This window comes from Phaethon aethereus (genome assembly GCF_964289735.1).
Source record: "Phaethon aethereus genome assembly, chromosome: 6".
Taxonomy (NCBI): domain Eukaryota; kingdom Metazoa; phylum Chordata; class Aves; order Phaethontiformes; family Phaethontidae; genus Phaethon; species Phaethon aethereus.
Window position 1 is genome coordinate 364,104 of NC_138580.1, and position 5,628 is coordinate 369,731.

The window sequence follows — 5,628 nt, forward strand, 5'->3', positions numbered from 1 at the left end:
GGAAAGGGTTCGGACGAGTCGTGGGTGCAGTCAGGTAAAAGCAACGTCCCCGCCGACGTTGCTTCAGTGAGGAGGAGGACGGAGGCAGCGAGGAGTCGGTTAACGCAGCAACGCCTTCTCCCCCTTCGGCCTTCGCCCCGTGGTGCAGCCCAGAGCAGGGGCAGCCAGCTCGGGCTGCACCACGCTGAGAAGACGGAGGGGGGGAAGGACGGGGAGACTTGCGCGTGCGTAGTGACGCTGGCCTGGTGCGGCGGCGGCCGCGCGGCAGGAGCGCTCCGAGGCGGGAGAGTCGGAGAAGGGTCCTGCGAGGGCGGCGCGCGGTGGCGCCGGGGGTTGGAGGCGGGCTCGCAGTGCCCCGCTGCGGTGAGGGGCAGGCGGCGGCGGTCGGGCACCGTTCCAGGCGCGGCCCTGGCACGGCCGTGCCGGAAGAGCGGCGGTTCGAGGGGCCGCGAGCCGGTGTCCCTGCGGCCCGCCGCGCCGCGCCGCTCCCCTCAGCGCCAGGCGGGCGTGACCCGTCGCTGGCGTCGCGGAAGGGCTGCGGTGGACCTTCCGCGTCGCTCCGGGCAGCTGAGGCAGTGCCCTTCCCGAGCGTTCAGCTGAAAGCCGCCATTAGCGTTCGGGGTGAGATGCCGGCCGTCCTGAGCCGTTTCCCTGCCTGCGCCGCCGGTGCGGGGGCGTTAGGCGGTGATAGACAACGGGGCGGGGGGGGCGGGTCGCCAGTAATGCCTAGAGTCGCTGTGGGGTTTTCCGCGAGCAGCCGCTGCTGGCTGGCGGGCCGCGAGGAAGTGGTAGTGGCTGGAGGCGGTGGCGCGGAGTACGGTACGACTGCTGCGCGAAACGTCGCCGCCGCTGCTGCTGCTGCAGGGCCCGCGAGCTCTGCAGGGAAAAGCTCCGGGTGCTCGCTCCCTCAGCTCGTTTAAACTATTTGTGGCCGAAACCTCTCGTTCCTAGGTTTGCTTTTCTGCAGTGAGCTCCTGGAAAATCTCGTAACAACGAGATTAAGGTGTCTTTTTCAGCCTAGCCTTTCCAGATGTCAAGCTTGGTCTGACTCTTCAGTTTCTCATAGTTGAAGGAAGCGTGTTGATTTTCTTTCTACAGATAAGAGATATTGTTGACACTACTTAATCTGTTTAATGGTTTTAAGGAGAATAGTAGTAAAACTGGGAGAATCCTGAAGCTGAAAGAGTATTCAAAGATCTGATCTTTAAGTATCTGATCTTATGGCATGCCATGCGCTGCCTGAAGGGAACGGTTATTTTGTATACGTATATACGCGTGGATGTATGCATACATTTATACATACACACTTACATATACATATTTATATGGCCACGTATATATGAACATATGTGTATATATACATTTATATGTAAAAACAAATGTGCGTGTATATGTATATAAAACCACCTCTCTTTGTAGTTGCCTCTTAGCTGTGAAATTATTGTTCAGAGTGAAGCACTTAATTTATCCAAAACAGCAGACTATTATTTAACTCAATATAAATAGCATTGCTGCTTTTGTCAGCATAAACAACTTTTAAGAGTTGTAGGCACTTCCTTTTGGTTCTGTGCTGCCTTACTCTCAGGAAGCTTGACTGTGATCTGCAGCATGGGGAGGAACTGGTTGGAATGTACCTTTCCTGGACATCACCAGTATAAACCGTTTGTCTGATGTTGAGATCTAAACTGGTCCCAGCAGTACTGGGAAAACGTGCATGGAGTTCAACTGTTCTTGTATTGTTTTATGTAGCAGCAAATGCAATTTCTGCAGAGGTTCAGATTCTGATCACCCTCTTAATATTCATATTTTGGCTTTGACTTAAATGTGTTACTCTGTATATGATGTTTGATTTACATGAAAATCGGGTCAAATCGCTGACTGGCAACACAAGCCTGTTGTTGGTGTTACTCAGATGTTTTGCCATCACTGATGTTGCTGCCTAACTGTGAAAGGTAGCAGAAGTTTGAATCTGAGTAAGATACTCAGGCCTGGAGTGGAAAATTTTATCTTGGATTCTGATGGTCAAATCTTAGTGCTCATCTATGTTAGACCTGCAGATATGCGTTTATTGTTTAATCTGGTTTTATTCTAAAGAATATATACAATTGTCTACTCAATTGTACTACAAGTGCTCTAAATGCTGTATTTTTAAAAGGACTGTATCAACTGTTGAATCTACAATCTGCAAGGTATAATTCATTGGAACATATTTCAGCAAGCTCCAGATTAGAATAATTTCCAGGAATCTTTTTGATACTGCTTCCTGATTAATTTTTTGGACGTCAATGATGACATGCAAACGTATTTTTCTGGAGTTATAAGTGGGAAAAGAAAGAATGCTGAATATGATAAAATCATAGAATATGTGTAGCTAATAGTTGCTGAAAGTGTTTATATAAAAGTGTAAGATTATTTTTTGTATGCTCTTGGAGTAGCTGATCTATACTGTACTAATTGTTTTCTGTTAGAGCCAAGGATAGTCGAGGACATGTCTAATAATAATTAATTAAGGCAAATAAAGAGTGAACAGTATCTTTGCTTCTGTAGGACTTTGCTAATGTTTACATTTTACTGTAAAACATTTTGAACAGGCAAACCTTGATTCTCTGCTCAGTTACCCTATTTTTGTTATCTCCACTTGCTTTGTTAGGTAACTTTCTAAGTTTGTTAATGTAAGACTGGTCTTTTTTCTGTATTCATTCAAAACAATGAGGCCTCATCCTGGTTTCATCCTCTGTGCACTGTAGTACACAAATGTTAAAGAATACAGCAGATAAAAATGACAGAGCTTCTTGGCAGTACAAGGAAAGCACTGTGCTCACACCTAACTGAAATTTTTCCCAGCTGTCAGTTGATGTTTTCTGTGATAGTGTTTTTAGTCTTTGTAAGTCTTCTGCAGTACTCTGAGAAGCTCTGTTCCCTCCTGCTCCTTGTTCAATAGCTTAGATTCCCATTTCTGTATCTGTCTCTCTTCTGCTGCTGTCTATGTCTCTCTGGATCCTTGCTTCTCCCTGTGCATAAAAATTAATGTTGCTTATTTCATCCTTCACTCATTACCACCAAGAAAAAACAGAAGGGATGGGGAGGCTAGGAAGGACCAGAATAACAGTATTTTCAAGTTCTAGTAAAGCAGCTGTGTCTCCGTCCCTGTTCCCTAGACCCTGTTCCTCTGCCGCTCTGACTTCGGTGAGGCTCTCCGGCTCCTGCCCCTTGCACCGAGTACTCCAAAGCCTGCCCTTTTTCACTGCTTACTGTATAAGCAAAGGCACAGCATTGCTGAGAGAGGATGTAAAGATTCCTTTTAATATTTGGAGATTGCAGGTGTGAGGAGATAAATTGCATTTTCCTCCCTTTGGCGAGGGTCCCTCACTTAGTCACCTAGCCATAGGTGAAAAAGCACAGGAAGAAAAAGCACAACCTGGCCTGTGGCCATGCAGATAGTAACTTGATTTCACAAGAGTAGGGAGGGTAATAGAAAGGAAGATGCAGTGGCTTGTTCCCAGCAAATCAGTAGCTCTCACATCCCCAGATCATACCTCAGGTTAACTTTTATTCTTTGCTCTTGCTTGCTTCCCGTAGCCATTAGTTCAACATAGCTGCTAGTCTTTGGAAGTGAAGACGAAGTGGAATTTTCTGTGATTTGTATTTCAGTCCTAGTATACATATGTGGCCTTCTCCCAGCTGGACATTTAGCAGTCTAGTTCGTTCCTGGGCTCAGGCTTATAGGTATGATGAGACATGTTTCTGCTAATTCCACACTTTCACAAAAAAGTGTGTTGATGTGGGTGGCTTGGAAATGGAACACATGACACTGTCAGTTAGAGGATGGTTTGAAAGCAAATACAAAGATGCCTTGTAACTTTGGTCCTAGATCAGTAGGAAAGCTACCAGGCTTTTTTTGTTTAGAACATATTTAATAAAAATTTATTGCTATAATAATCTAGTAATTGGTATACTACTAATACTTGGTATACTAAGGTAGTGGCCTTCTACGATGGAGTAACTGCATCACTGGACAAGGGGAGAACTACTCATGTCATCTACCTAGACTTCTGTAAGGCCTTTAACATGGCACCACACAACATCCTTCTCTCTAAATTGGAGAGACAGGGACTCGATGGGTGGGCTGTGAGAAGGATAGGTGGTTGGCTGGCTGGCCGTGTCCCGAGACTTGCAGTCAGTGGCTCAAAGTCCCAGTGCAAACCAGCGACGAGTAGTGTCCCTCAAGGGTCCCTACTTCAACCAGTACTATTTAGCGTCTTCATCAGTGACATAGGCAGTGGCACTGAGTACACTCTCAGCAAGTCTGCAGATGACACCAAGCTGAGTGGTGTGGTTAATTCGTTTGAGGCAAGGAATGCCATCCAGAGGGACTTTGAGAGGCTTGAGGAGTGGGCCAACCCATGAAGTTCAAAAAGGCCAAGTGCAAGGTCCTGCACGGGGTCAGGGCAATCCCCGGTATCATTACAGAATGGCGGATGAATGGATTGAGATCAGCCCTGCAGAGAAGGACTGGGGAATATTGTGAAGTGAAAAATCAGGTACAAACTGGTCGTGTGTGCTTGCAGCCCAGAATTCCCGTCATATTCTGGGCTGCATCAAAAGCAGCATGGCCAGCAGGTCTGAGGGAGATGATTCTCCCCCTCTACTCAGCTCTGATGAGAGCCCACGTGGAGCACTGTGTCCAGCTCTGGGGCCCACAGTACAAGAAAGACATGGACCTGTTGGAGCAGGTCCAGAGGAGGGCCACAGCAGTCATCAGAGGGCTGGAATCCATTTCCTATGAAGAAAGGCTGAGAGAGTTGGGGTTGTTCAGTCCCCTTGGAGAAGAGAAGGCCCTAGGGAGGCCTGACCATGGCCTTTCAATATATAAAGGAGGATCATAAGAAAGATGGAGAGAGACTTTCTACCGGGGTCTGCAGCGACAGGACAAGGGGAAACAGTTTCAAACTGGAAGAGGGTAGGTTTAGATTGGCTGTGAGGAAGAACTTCTTTCCTACGAGGGTGGTGAGACACCGGAACAGAGAAGTTGGGGATGCCCCATCCCTCGAGTGTTGAACAGGGCTTTGAGCAATCTGATCTAGTGGAAGAGGTACCTGGCCATGGCAGGGGGGTTGGACTAGATGATCTCTAAAGGTCCCTTAAACCCAAACCGTTCTATAATTCTATGATTCTGTATTCCTGGTGCAACCCCAGTTAATGCTTTGACTGTCTTCTACCATGCCCATTTACTACACCGTGTCTAGTGTAGATGCAAATAATCACAAATTTGAACAGTGAACTTCTTAGCATAAATTAAATAACTAGAATAACTTGTTTTGCCACTGCTCTGAGACCAAGTAGCTACTATGTAATCTTGTGTGTTGTACTGCAAAATTGCAAGCTGACATTAAAAGTTTAGATATGTTAATTCTAACCAAGTCATAAACCCCTCACCTCATTACTGTGATTAATCTCTGATTTAAGTTGAAGATAAAACAATGCTTAGGTGAAAAATCAGCTTCTGCAAATTAATTTGTTGGGTTTTTTTCCTGTAGAATGTGCCTTGTTAAGGTAGTATGTTTCATTTATGAAATGGAAGAGATAAGTCTAACTGTTAAACTTTTTTTCAGATACTTTCGTTGAAAG